Raw genomic sequence first — 16,216 nt, 5'->3', positions numbered from 1 at the left:
TAAATATTATTATACCTATTTAGTTCAATATATAAATAACACTCCACCTACTTTTTTTTTTTTTGCAGAAAAGAAACTAATTTAATAAAATAAATGTGATGCTGGAAATGTCTTATTAATATTAAAAATGAGTACAGAAATCTCGGAGAAATCTCTTTTTTTAAATTAGTTAAAAAAATAACACAATCTACGAAAATAAAAAATATAAAAGCCCTAAGACGCATTTGAACAGTCTGAATACTGCTACCATAATTCAACATTCATATCAGTTAAGGTATCATTTAAATATAAGAATTAAAATTCACTTCTGCACACTTGCAATGCACTCACGAAAATATTGCAACGTATTTCCAGAAATATATCGGCACATTGGAAGCGCACGCTACCCGTAAACTCGAGATTTCATCCGATATAAATCTTTCAAGTGGAGATGAATTCCCGGACTGCGAAATGATACATAAAATATTCATTCCACTCAGAAATGCAAGCATCTGTTTTTCATTCCAGTGAATTTTTGGATCCTTTATATTTCTCTAATTCTTTTTTTAATCGCTATTATAATTTAAAATTTAAGAGTATCCGATCTCTTCGTGTTCAATCCTAACAAAATTTCATGTAATATTCTAATAAAATTTTCTACCTTCATATACTTTTTTCTTCACAACCGCTTAGTTTTTTTGATACATACCTGAAACAAACAAGTTCATATTAAAACTAAATTTTCATTGGTCACACAGTAACAACACATATACTTCTTACTACATACTACGGTATCCTTATTATAAATTCATTAGCAAGTTTGTTATTACGTAGCGAATTAACGGTTGAATCAATCGTTATGAGATTTGGTATACAAGTAGTAACTAAAAGATAAGACAAAAAATTATAAAAAAAAATCTAAAAAAATTACACAATACATTCGACGTGGCGACAATCACTGTTAACTGCTTTAAGGATTAATATTTTCTGACTTAAATCTATGTTTATATTTAAAATAGAGAATATCACAAAATAAGATATCCACTAATTTCACTGTCATATCCCACCATTTAAACCGTAACTCAGCTATATAAACACAGTTATTTGGTAACAGAATTACGAGTGCGAATGAGGTGCCCGCGAAGACAACTTTACACAAAGTCTTCATCTACACAAGTTCATATCTCCACAAAGTTCCAGCGCAATTACTTCGGTCATCGTCGCGACAAGATAGATGGTCTGAATTACGGAACGCATCCTTTCTTAGCATCTCTTGGGGTCTACTCCATGCTTGCGATGTAGATTTATGACAGGGCCGCGACTCACGCGAATGGGCCATCGCTTCTCGTTTTATCGTAGCCTGTATAGCATTGGATCTTACTAGAACAGTAAATCACAGAAGCACAAAATAGGCGGATCGTTTCCGACGTATTTTAATCTATTCTCGGTATTGAATCTCAGAATTTCCTCAGAATATAGCGTGAGGGCTGTGGTAATAGAAAATATTGATACAACATTAATTTATAATTGATATATTATTACATTATGGGATATAAGAACCCTGATCTTTTTTGTAACATTATTGCTTACTTGTTCATATTATTTGTACAAATTTTAATTTCAAAAATTAAAAAAATTATATTACAGGATTACTGTTGTAAAGTCTGTACATACATCCAGGTATCGAAAAGTTTATTCTTAATAAACAAGGATGAGACGTTAAATTCTATTATATACAAGTGGCATAAATTTTGAACAAACTTTTCATTAATAACGTAAATATGTACAGTTATGTAACATTTACAGAATAATAAATGAATATCTAAATAAAAAAAAATCATATAATGATTATCAGAATCATCATCATCATATTAGCATCATATTATTAAACATTAACTGTCCATCGCTAAACATGAGCCTCCCCCTTGGAGAGTTTTGCTAGTAGTTGCCGTGCTTGGCAGGCGGATTGGCAACCGCAATTAGGGTTTGGAGATGTTTTAAAACGGACGCTGTTGCACATTTCCCGCCCTTCCTTAGTCGCCTCTTACGACACCTACGGGAAAGGAAGTGATGATCTATTCTATGCCGAGACCATACAGCAATATCTGATAATGTTCTTGGCAATTTTTTTGTACTCATTAGATATTAACATGTGTAGTGAAATAGCTAGACATAAAAATATCTATGGAACTCTTTTAACACACATCCGATACACTCTTTATCTTTTTTTATTATGCTCTTCCCTCAGTTGATTGCCTTTTTAATTAAAAATAATAATTTATTCTGTCCCATTATCGAAATACTTTAAGTTTACTTTGAAACATAAAATTTATTTCAAAATTTAATGTTTAACAAATTAATTCTTAAGTAATCTTTAATTTTAACTTTTACCTTTATATTAAACTTTTAAGTAAATAAATAACTAAAAGGTAGGATTAGTAAATTAAATATTTTCGTGTAACAAGCTTCGTGTAATGAAGGGGCGTGACCTAAATGCTGATATAATTCAAGTCTGTAGATAAACAAATCTTACTAATTACAGAAAGTAAAAAGTTTTAATAAAAACTAGACGCTTGAAAAATAAAAACGCCTCACGACTACATTCCCAGATGAATTAGTCAAATGCTTCGGTGTCTGTTACCATGGCGGAGAAGGTAATACTCATGCCTACATTTTGCCACTTCATCCTAATTAACAAAATTCAATATTGCAGAGGATGAACCTTTATCTTTAAAAGTTTAATTAGAAATTTAAATAGATACATAATTTTATGCGTCCACCAGATTCAAACGTTCGACCGACGAAATCGAAATAGTATAAACACTAGGGCACGATTTCCTTCATTTTCTCTCTAATATATATAGAAGTAGTAATTCGCATTTATTCCACGTCACGCAAGATACTGGTAATTCAAATGAAGTAAAGACTAAGAACTTACTTCGAGGACGCCAAGTCACGTCTCTAAATAAAAGTGATCCCAATCGATTCGCCAGGAAAAGCTGCTTTTCCACGAATAATTTAAAATAAGGAGAGTCGGTAACCTGGTCTATTAATATTGGATTTAAATTATATCTTTCTAAAATTAATATTACAACTCCATTATTTAAACAATTTCAAATAAGTAATGGCAAATGAATTGTGTACTCTAATAAAATGAGTGGAACCTTTTTATGGAACCTTTTGTACTCCATGCTGACCATTTACAAAATAAATACTTAAAGAAAGAGCATAAAATTGAAAAAAGAATAGAATTTCGATGACCAAGACTTTTTTTATTTATTTTTTTTTTTTATTTTATTTTACAATGATTATTCTGGTCAACTACCTACTAAATATTGTTTTATTGTAATGCATATTAGTATGCGGTGTGCTAATATGCACTGCGCTTTACACACATAACACGTAACATAATTTAAAGCATTTATTGTTATATAATTCATATTAAGTATGCATTAAAGTTGTTAGAACTATTTAAGTCAAATTATATTCTTATAATTTAGAAAATACTTATAATTTGATTCTAAAGTATTTTCTTTAGCATCTTAAGTATTTTTTCTCGTTTCATCCACATTTAAATTCAGTTTTAACACTCAACAAATTGTTTGTGAACAACGTAGACTCGTATAACTACAGTCTTTTTTCTATTAAAAGTATCCGAATTTAGAAATAAAACCTAAAACTTCTGTACTAAAAAAGGTGGTTCTCAATTGGACTAAACTTTTATATTTTTGTATGTTACATTATATCTTCGCATTTTCTGAACAAACTGTTTGAATTATCTGAAACTAGAGAAGGATTATTTAGTTTTTTTTTTTTTTTCTTAACTTTATCACTATTTAAGTCAATAGCGTACTGAAAATTTTGTTTTGTTATTATAGTAACCAGTTTTCCTACTTTCTTATTAATTTTATTTTAATGAACCACCAACAATATTATACTAAAATATTTTCTAAATTATTATAAGATATAATGCTTACGTTTTATAACCATTTACTTTCCTGTGGGTGTCATAAGAGGCGATTAAGGGAACTTGCCAGACGAGGGAAGGGCAGCAGCGTCACACAAGGTCACAAGGTCAACATCACCAAAGCCTAACTGCGGTTGTTATGGGAAGGCCTATGCTCGACAGTGGGCAGTAACGGCTGATATAATAATAATGATGATAGTTACAGGCATACATCTGACAAATTTAAAAATAAAATTTCAACAAACTATAAGACGCAAAGTTATAATAACAAACCCTTCACTCAGGTACACTAATATTGCATTCATCAAAACTTGCAATTGTCCGTGACTTGTTCATAAATATTCTAGAATACTTCCAAAGTTGAATAACCAAGAATATACATAAACAAGTAAGAAAACCTTAACGCTCATAGAATGAGCTTTGTCTGGTTTGCATTTTGTATTTTTTTCACATTCCTTTTTTAAAACGAAACCGAGAACGCTCTTGATGTTGTTGCAAAAATACGTTAAGTATGCAACCAGACAGTCAAAATACATAACTGTACTGTATGTGAGTATTTTGTATTCAAAAAAGAAACACAAGTGTGTGTGGTCTATGTTTCACTAAGTGCATAGAAGAATATTACAAAAGATATCATAAATAAAATTCAGCACGATATATATATTATTCATTCATTTGAAGTATTCATCTTCATTGTTGTTTAATTAAAGAATAAACAATAAAAACACATTCAGTGTAATTAAAAATCTTTACCTTTTTGACATCGTTTGATAAGATTCAATTTAAACTTCTCGGATCTCAGCACTTGGGAGCTGCCTTTGTAACGATATGTGCCCACGCACGCACAGATATGCTAGAAATATGTATACAGATAAATTTGCATAGTCTTACATGTTTTACAGTAAATATCTTATATAAAAATAAACAAATGACTGGTTAAATAAAAACTATTGTCTCCTTAGTTTATATTTTGAAACGGCTACCCAAACAGGAAAATTCTACTATGACAATTATTTCTGCAAACGATGATAGATTTTATTTGCTCCTTTTAAATTTAATTTTAAATTTATGATTAATAAATCTGTCGTTTATTACACCAGATTTATTTATCATAATATAAAAATAATTTTCGAAACTAAAACTGCTCATTATACAAAGCAATGTCTACTTATTATCTAATCTATCTAACCTTTAAACGAGCAATTATATAATATGAATTTCGAAAACGTCTCCAACGATTTTTATGAAATTTAGTATACAAGGGGTTTAGGGGGCGATTAATCGATCTAGTTTATCGATTGTTTAGTTTTATTTTTTAAAACGTCATTTTGTCCGTGTTTTCAGGTAATGAAAAACTACTAAAATGTTATTAGAATACGAAGGTAAATTTCACCACAATTTACAAGGTGGTAATAGCTCAGGTATCAGGGGAATCGGGCAGTCTCGAAGCAAGAAGACTGCTCTGGTTCGAATCCAGATTATTAATTTTTCCAGTATTTTTTCAAGTTCCTACTTTTCTCAGAAAATCTATTACTGGGAACCCTTTATTAATGCATATAATTCGTATCTAAGTATATTTTCTAACAAAATACACGAAAAAAATTATCCTATTATCGATGTTTCGGTACAAAGATAAAAATCAAATCTATAACTCAATAGATGGCGTTATTGAGCAACACAGCCAAAAAAATACCGAGCAGATCTCAGTCATCCAGGTACTGTAGTCCTTAAATAACATGAGTACGTTATATCACGTCTATGATGTGGACATATAAATGTGCATTCTAAATTCAAGTATTTTCTATCTAATTACGTTCTTTGGAGTGTGTATTTATGATTTAAGCCACTGTTTTGTGGATCAGAAAATCCTTCTTAAAACTTATATTAATTTTTCAATACTTAATAATATTATAAATATGAAAGTGAGTTTATTTGTTTGTTACCTCCTGGAGCCTTAACGGCTAAACCAATCGTCATTAAATTTTGTGCATATGTAGGTACTAGTTATCCTAAATAGATCAGAGAAGGGCACAACATTTTATCCTAGACTTTCAATATATCCCGGTCACATGGACAATGTCACGGATAAAAGCTAATAACATACAAATTATACCGCTGATACTATATATTTGACATATTATAATGAGAGTGAAACTTTCATCTCGTCGATCTGTGTACACTGAGTATCGCGCCTTATGTAATTATGAACTCATCGGGACTTGGAGATTCAAAGAGTCAAACTTGTATTGTTTCTGTTGCTTGTTTACGACAAACTCTTCAGGACGAATATATCGTTTTCGACAACTTACTATTAATTGAAAAGAAACATTGTGTTTTGAGAAAACTTTATCTGTAAAATAATGAGAATTGGATATAATAAAAATGTAAAAACAGGAAAATATTATAAGCAACATTCCCGAAAAAAATACGGGAGTTTTACTGAAGTGTTTAAGTGTTTAAATGGATGAAAATAGAATAATATTTCACCAGTAAACTATTGGTCTATATATCTTCACGCCAAGTAAATTTTTTTTAATGAATGATAATGGAATTGTAACCCCGCCTGCGCTAATGATATTCGCTGGCAGGGCACCAGTGAGGAACGATAGGTGAGAATAAAAAGGCAGGTCACAGTTAGCCCATTGTCATGAATACACCTAGAATTTACCATGGCAGTTTCCAGGGGGACCACGTGGAGGTCGACCTGATAGAGTATATTGCTAGCAATGAGACTAGTAGTCCGCATTACTAACAATCTTTTCCCCTCCTCTTCACGCCAAGTCGTTTGAGGGATAAATTAAGAGACCCGAATGCTAAAGTTATCTTTATAAATATCTCTGGTTTCGTCCATCGTCATGATTCGATATCAGTTCTTCACTCAGAGTCACATTCTGTCTGATCATTATAGACAAGTGTATACCTATACCCGTTGTTCCAATTAAAAATATAATATTATTATAAGTATTTCTAAATTTCCTCGTGTTAATGTAACATCCTCACCCTCAGAAGAAAAATTTGTAAATTACGAATAATTTATAATTTTTTCTCCTTTTTTAATTAAGTTTTATAATCATTTATTCCACAAATATATCCACCTCAACCAGTATGCAGATTATATGAATTGAATGCTTTTTTCACTGGACGTGGAGAACATTCTATTTTCATGAACTACTAAGACAGTTACAAATTTGTTCGAACCTTTTCTACTGAAAAAGGCACCTACGTCATTTATACTAGTCCCTTCGTAACGCATAAAGACAGTTCAACGTGGGTTATCAGTTTGATATCAGACTGTGGGGTTTACAGTTTATTAATATTTAATTTATTTGGATTTACTTGGAATTGATCGCGTATATTTATACTTTATGTTTTACTAAAATTTTTGTTTCGTTACCTATACTTTATGTAGTATATTTAACGCCATCTATAGATGACTTTAAAAAAATCCTTTGAATGGACACTCTTAAACTCCCTTTTTTCTTTTTTTCTTTAAATTTTCATCATTCTTTTATAACTCGTATTAGATTATTACATTGTGAAAATTTTGTCGCAATCAGTCTATTCGTTTTATGTAAAACACACACACAATCAAAGAAACGCATAAACAAACAGAGAAATTTCAAAAACTAACGAGTTTATGAAATATTTCTGTTTTTTTTTTTTATGCAACTTAGAATGGCAAACAAGCTGACAACCCACTTGATGGAAAGTGGTAACCATCACCTATAGACATGAGCAGTGCCATGGACATAACAGAATAAACTGTTTCGCCCATGATACCTCCTATGCGTTGCCATTCCTGAGGACTCAGGTGTTATTTCTCTGTACCCTGTAAATTCATGCCATATCCCATCCTTCAAACCGAAACACAGCCATGCAAACACAACTACTTCACAGCAGAAACACGAATGGGACAGAGGTACCCAAGCAAACGACTTTTATACAAAGGCTCCCATCTGGTCTATTTAGTTGTAAAAATATTTAATGTACGATTGTGATTACATAATGTGTTTAAATGTTAATATATTGTGAAGAATGATAAATTGAATAGCAACATTAGCCCACGGTCGATAATTCATTGACTCAATTTGTACCGTGTAAAATTTGTTGAGTGAGTTAACAATTTCGCTGGGAAGGGGGGGAGATTGTTTTGATTAAATATCGTCTGAGTACGGTCAACATAAAAAGTATGTACACATAAAGATTTTCGAAACCCTTATACTTACTAGAATTTATGTATCATTGTACATATAAAACTAATTTTGAATCTATATTAATAATTATTTATTTATTTGCAGGCAAATGAATCATTGACCTGATGACAATACCAATGACAACTGACTTTCAGTTGTCATTGGTATTGTCATCAGATTTGCATAAATATATATTAAATAAATTCTAGCAAAACTTACTACTTATGAAAACAACGATGTTTACTTGTTTTGAAAATCGACAGATATTCATTAACTATTGATACTGACTGTATCTCTATTCCGCTTGTTGAAAATTAAATGAAAGCATACATTGTTTTGATATGTTGATAAACTAAAATAGTAAAATTACACTGAAATTTATGAGTAACTGGCATAGGTAATTAACTATAAATATTTCTTTCTTTGTTATTTGAAACTGCGTAGAGATGTTGCATCTCTGTGCAGATTCTACCGAATTTATCATAGGAAGCGCTCTGAAGAATTTAAACACCTGCTGATTTTCACCACTATACAACCAGCCACAAACTAAAATTCCATCCCAACCATCTGTATGAGTAGTGGTCGTCCACCGTGCGTTTTTCAAGACACTTTCTTCCACACACAACCACTCTTTGGAATCAACTTCCAGCAGCAGTATTTTCGAACCGATACGACCTCATAGCCTTAAAAAAAAGCATATTCCTTTTTAAAAGGCCAGCAGTACACCTGCAATGCCTCTGGTGTTACGGATGATCATGGGCGGCGGTGGTCACTTACCATCAGGTACAAAAAATATAATAGAACTTATCTTTTTTTTATAGATGACAAATTTTTTAAAAGCCATTAAATATTTTTTTTTTATTTATCCATTATAAACAAAAAATGAAACTTTTTTAAATATTATTAATTTATAATATTAGTATAAAAGTAAAGACAAAACAAAGTGAATTCAAAAAAATTATTATTTATTTAAAATATTGTATGAGGCAATATAGGATGAATAATAAAAGATTTATGATAAAAAGGGAATTCGTTTGACCTTTAGTATGACCAAATTATATATTTCCTCTACTACGCCTTTTACGATTTCTTGTTCAACTAACGCGAAGGATCAAAGGCAAGGAGTGGAATTGACGTAAAAATAAATCTGCTCTTTGTAAGCCTAAAATGTGTCCTTCATAAATATATTTTTGTCAACATTCAACCGAATTTACATATAATACAAAAAATTGTTTCTGACGTGTATCTGCCTATTTGGTTTTCTGTCGGTTTATTTCGATTACCTAATAGAAAACCAGTCTAAGTTAACTGATTTTTCTAACTCTTACTAATATTATGTAAGTAAAGATGGTTTGTTTGTTTATTTATTTATCATATTCATCAACTAAGAGAGCTCGACAGTTTCCTAATTCGCTCCCTTAGGAATCACAATATATGAAACTTATAAAAATATAATTACTGGACACTTTTTGAATATGCTATTGCCATTCTGCGAATATTATATATAAATATATATATAAATATATATATTTATATATATATACAACTTAGAATGGCAAACAAGCTGACGGCCCACCTGATGAAAAGTGATAACCGTCGCCTATGGACATGAGCAGTACCATGGACATAACAGAGTATACTGTTTCGCCCATGATACTCCCCATGCGTTGCTATTCCTGAGAACTCAGGTGTTATTCCTCTATACCCTGTAAATTCACGCTGTATCTCACCCTTCAAACCGAAACACGGCCATGCACTTCACGGTAGAAACACGAATGGGACAGAGGTATCCAAGCAATCGACTTTTGTACAAAGTCTCCCTCTGGTAAACTCTTACCGTTATTAATGCAATATTTATCAATTGTCACGAAATTTTGATCGAGCGTTCTTCATAGCCATTCATATGATAGTCATACTGTCCGAGATAAAAAGATTATGCTATCAAAGTCGCGGGTAAAGACTAGTATTTTTATAAATCAATATTATATAGTATTTTCATAAATAAAAAATATTTACGCATCGCTTAAAAATGTTTAGGCCGATTTGGCATTCTTTTTAATGTTAGGAACATTATAATAAAGCAACTAAAAAACTGAAATTAAAACAGAATAATGTCTGTCGAGTCAGCTAGTATTATATTAAAATTATGTTTACGTAATAAATAGATACACTTATTTTGCCACATCAAAAGTTGTCGAACAATATTTGTTCGTAGTTTCCAGACGTAGACTTTGTAACATTGTTATTTATCTAGATTGTTCATCTAAGTTTACTTTAAGAAGACTCGAGAATTCTTAGAAAATTACCCAGAAAACAACAACAATCGAAATTAAGGTCATTTCTATTTAAATATCTCTTCCAACACTTCTGCTGACTCTCTCAACACCAAATAAGGCTTTTTCTCAACAAATATTTACAGAAAATGAACACAGCTCGAATTTAAAACATTCTGAGTGTTTAAAACTATCCTTTGGAAATTGATTTCATTTAATTTACACTACGAAACTAATTTCAAACGTGATGCCTAAAACTAGGTTCTCAATGTAAATTAGACTTTATTGTTATGACTATATAAACTGTGTTCCTATTGCGATAACTCAGAATTTTTAAAAAGGAAATTAGTTTAGTAACGCAGTTACCCGCCACAAATCACGCGCCTCTGATGAGAAGCACGTTTAAACTAACAAACTCGAAAATTATGACAAAATTAGCTTTCATATAGGTATTTATCATTGGGAATTCCAAACGAAAATTCATCAAATACGAAATCAGCATATTGTCCGTACTGGGAATTGGTATCCATGCTCGAAATTCTTTGATAGAACTAATAAACTGATGCCTTGTTTATATATGTAATATACGAGAATGTAGAATCAAATTAATTAGCTGCGATTTAAGAATTTTTTACGAAACCGAGACTTTTGCTTTAAAATAAATCCATTCAAGCAATAGAAAAAAAAAATTAAAACTCCAAATCAACTCCAATCATCAATCGTTTAACAAAAAATAATAAAAGCCAACCCAATAATCTCTAGTTCACATAAGCTGTTCCCAACAAATTGATTGATCTATATTTCAACGTTTTGCTCAAAAACTCTACATATTAAAATGCCCAGGAAGCGAGATATTGTAAAAAAAGAACAAAGCCGGTAAATCCGTTCAGATACCAAACATATTAGGTACGTACACCTATATGTACCGAACTTGTACAGGCACTTTTGCTCACTACATCCAATAAACGAATGAATCTAAAAGGAACATTATTTATACTTTATGGAAGATATATAGTAAGCAAATACAAGTAGCAATATTGAAATTTTCCATTTCTCTTTATACAACGATATCCACGTGCTCCGGAAAAATAAGACAATAGCTTTGAATAACACTTTTAAAGTTGAACATGAGAAGAATATTTCATCTATTCTAAAAATATTACAAAGAGGGAACATTTGATTGTTTGTTTGTATGAAATAGATAAATTCAAAAACTACTCAACTCTATAGAAGACTACATTGCGAGTAAGTAACATAAGCTATGCTATATTATTTTCGAAAACTCTATCTATCCGCTATGCAAATATATATATCTAATCTATGAGAAGCCGGGCCGGATTGCTGTATTGTTCTTTCTCATGGGAGTGCTATCTAAAACAGTAGATTTGTTTTCCACTTGTTTGGGAGGCTTCAATACTTTGAACAAATGAAAAGTCAAATTTAAAAGCGTATTCATTTTCGTAGCACATTTTACAAAAATACACTAAAAAGATGGTGGTAAATGCCACACATTATAATATAATCCCCATGAATATACTGACAAAAAAAATCTCTGAGCCAACGCAAAAATTCTGATTACTGAGGTCTTCTGAAGCAGTTTATAAAACGACCTAGACCACGGTGCTCTTCTTCCCAATTCAAACTCAGTTTATATAATTCATTTCAATCGTACAAACTTATACAATTTTCGAATACAATAACTGTGTTATGGATTGAATATTCTAGCTCAGTTATATTACAACTCAACGTCAAACTCCCAATAACGTAAGGAGAAACAGTTTCCTTCCATCTTCACGTTTGCTAGCGATAGTATGTACGAGAGTGCTTTCGTATTCAGCGAGTGCTTTTGTAGGGGTGAATGAACTTTGTCAACACTTCTAGTTTAGGGTTGTCACTCAGTCCAAACAATCGTCTGAAGGTATTTCAACATAATAACATGACAATGTTTTAACAAATATTATTTTACCGTATATATTAATTACAGACACGAGTAACACTTAAGTATGTTTCTGTGATATATTTAACATTTTATCTAATATAATAGTTGTATTTAAATACACTATTGGGATTTAGCACGATTAAAAATTTTGCAAGTAAATAGTATCTACATAGCCGCTTGTTAATTGCCGACATTTTCATCGCGGTAAGTCCTGATAGTGTAATTAAATATGTCTAAACAACGCAAAAGTTAAAAATGATTTAAAATAGTATGTCTTGGTTTAGTTTATTTACACATCTATAACGGTTTTTTTCATATATAAACATAATGTAGTTATTATATTAAAATTTTTAATATAATAAAAAACATATGTTAATTCCAAATTATATGGTAATGGTAAAAAGATGATGACGAATTGTGTGATATTTTAAGTAAAATAAATATCCATTATTATAATACTATACAGCAAAATTATATTTCAAAATAAATTTCTATTCTATATTTTCGAGATGACAACCCTAATCGTGCAAGATCTCAATAGACAAAAACAACTACAGTCGTCTTTCGCAGTTTTTATTTCTACCTAGTCTTCAATATATCTCGATACATAACTATAAGGATTCCCTTATAGTTTCATCTTAGCTTCGTGTTTCCTTTTCATAATGGAATGAAAACGTCCTTGTATAAAATGATGTCAAGAATATTGTCAGAAGCGGAAAGTTCTGATAAACAATGTCTACTCGTATTCTCTGACATCATTATAACTGAGCATTAATAGCTCAATTATAATACTAGCTATTATACATAAATATATATAATAAGATGAAAAAGAAAGAATTATTGAAAATAATAATAAAGTCGTAGATACACTGTATCAGAAATAAATAGAAACAAATATTTTTTATTACAGAATTCTCAATAAAATTATTTTTAAATAATAAATTGCTTTGTTTCACAACAAGTTGTATCATGTAATATATTGGATTTAAAATAATTGTATCTTGAATGCAAAATCATGTTTCTATAAGTTTATGTCGCTTCATAACAAAAACGAATATGCTTCTTAAAGGAAAACAACAACTACAATTATCACATATTTAATATGAAGCCAACACAAGAATACATTTTTTTGATTGCAAAAATAATAATCAACACAACATAAAATATAGAGCAATTGAAAATCTCTTCCGTTTGCAACTCCATGCTGTAAAGTATGTCTCGTTTATATAAACGAGTTTTTTCTATATTCTTCATGATATACGTGGAAATATCTACTAAGAGTTTTTGTGAAATTGCATGAGAATATCGAATAGCAAGTGAAGGGAGACGTGTTATTTGTATAAAGAAATTACATCATACCTTCAGCGGCGTCTTATGACATTGAGCTCGTATTGACCGAAGAAAAATGTAATAAATATAATATAGAAATCCATTTAATACGCATTACATTACTGAAAGACGTACTCATTTTAACGAATATTTCAGATTCGAGCGTTACATTTCGTGAACATATTATATTACAAGCGTTTGACATAAAGCGCACATTAGATAAGATTTTCAGTTCAGAAATTTATTTTGTTTTACATTTTGTGTCGATTTACATTATAAGTAGCATGACTGTTGCAGTATTCGAAGTCGTATTATTAGATAATTAAATATTATATCTTACAAAAAACCGACTTCAACTTATAACTAATAAAACTTATTTATTCTGATTTAAAAACTAATTTTCTAAACCGATTTATATAAAGTTTCTATGCAACCAACCTTTAAGACAAAAGAAAAATTTTCTAAACCGGTATGCAACTAAAGAAGTTATGAGGTAACAAACACTAAAATCAATCGAATTGAGAACGGCATTTTTGAAGTTTGGTTGAAAATATGTGCATTACAATGTTACAAATATTCACCTGTGTAAGGATCGTTTTTTAATTACATTACAGGTTAGTGAGTATCACTCTTTATACGAAACTTGTACGTTATACAATAATTGGATTAGTGGCCTAACAAATTCACGAAATTTTCCCATACACAAGAAGCGCTTTGCCCCCTAACAAAGTTACCACGCAAGGTCGTAATGCTGTATTGTGATTGGTTAGTTAAACTAGGTATATTGCGACATATACCGTAATTGCTCGCTCATAAAACCGACCATTACAAAGATGACCAGGAATACAGCAATACTACAACATAGTCTATGCCATTCCGAGGTTTTAACATTTTATTGACCTGACGTTTCCAAACGACGTTTAAATTGAATTTACGGAAACTTATTATAAATAATACTTACATATTATTACAAAATTCTTTACCTGTTTGCCAAGTAATAAGTCTTGTGTTATATATGCCAGTAAGTATGGTTGTATTATGAGATCTATTGTAATGCAAAACCTTAAACACCTGCATTTCGGGGAGCAAAGGGATTGTGTAGTAAGGCAGATTACCAGTCCCGTTACTAGCAATATACCCTGTCAGGTCAACCTCCACGTGATCCCCCCTGGAAACCATCATACTGAACTCCAGGTATATTTATAGCGATGGGCTAACTGACCTGCCTTTTCATTCTCACCTATCGTCTCTCACTAGTGCCCCGCCAGCGCATGCAACATTGCCATTTCATTATCATCCATTAAAAAAAACCTGTATTGTCTTTTTTTATAAATGGCTACTCCATTAGATTCTAAAAGCTTTCTTGAGATCAAAACAAAATATTATAATATTTTCGTCCATAAAAAACATACATGGAACAACCGATAAAATTATTTTATATTTAAGACTTATATTCCTTTTTTAATCCTTTCAAGTAAATTCCGCACTTTCCATGAAGAAGACCACCCAATAAACTCTAAACAATTGTCGGAAGCTATAAACTTATATAGTAAATTCATTAAATTGTAATTGTGTTCATGGACGACGATAGCCGCTTCCCATCAAGTGGACCTTCCGCTCTTTTACTTCCTTAACAATAAAAAAAATAGGCTGTTACATGCCATATCATATTAGCCACCGTAGCCCTCAAAAATGGCAAAGCATGAAGAGTATAATGGCATTACAATATTCTCTGTTATGTCCATGGTATTATTCATGTCTATAGGTGACGATTACCACTTTCCATCAGGTAATTATTCAGCTTATTTGCCATTTTAAGTTGTATAAAAAAACACATGTAAAATAATTTTACTATAAAAATTTAGTACTCTTTTTTTGACACGACTACTTGTTTCAGGTAGAATCTACACAAAAACCATGTTCGCATTTACCCTGACCTCCCCTCGCGTTGTCCTTGCCCCATCGTTTGCCCCCATTATGTCTGTGCGTTGTTCATTGAATTTGTACTTTTTTCAGTAACTACATAGCCGTTACATGTACCTCTTTTGAAGCGAGCAAATGATACGTGAAGCTAAAACGAGGTGCCGTTTAGACAAAACTAGAGTTATGAAGGTTTCATAATAGGTTATTCTTCTAACTTCATGTGTCACAGGAAGTACACCAATAGACAAGGTATCCGAAAAATGGTTATCGTTTTCACGACTCATTTAATAAAGGATTTCATATAATAATAGTGAAATGATGGTAATAGTTTCCTTTATATGTAAATAAATAATATTTTATTTATGCAACTTAAAATGACAAACAAGATGATGGCCCACCTGATGGAAAATAGTAACCGTCGTCTATAGACATGAGCAGTGGACCATGGACATAACAGAGCATACTGTTTCGTCCATGATACCTTCCATGCGTTGCCATTCCTGAGGACTCAGATGACAGCTATTTCGTCTTGCATTAGAATAATAGATTTTGACATCCTTATTTTAACAAACTTTATTAATGTTATTGAAATTCAATGTCGTCATTCCTTTAT

The 16,216-nt window shown here is 31.1% G+C and overlaps 1 protein-coding gene across 2 annotated transcripts in view; it reads right to left on the bottom strand.

Annotated features, from left to right (window-relative positions):
* LOC113518003 (inactive rhomboid protein 1) overlaps nucleotides 1–16,216 on the bottom strand; it is a 196,144-nt gene that overhangs the window by 130,824 nt on the left and 49,104 nt on the right. The gene's annotated exons all lie outside the window — the stretch shown is intronic.

This window comes from Galleria mellonella, unplaced genomic scaffold, assembly GCF_026898425.1.
Source record: "Galleria mellonella isolate WM207_F2 unplaced genomic scaffold, CSIRO_AGI_GalMel_v1 utg139, whole genome shotgun sequence".
NCBI classification, from domain to species: Eukaryota; Metazoa; Arthropoda; class Insecta; order Lepidoptera; family Pyralidae; genus Galleria; species Galleria mellonella.
This window is presented reverse-complemented; position numbering and strand designations above follow the sequence as displayed.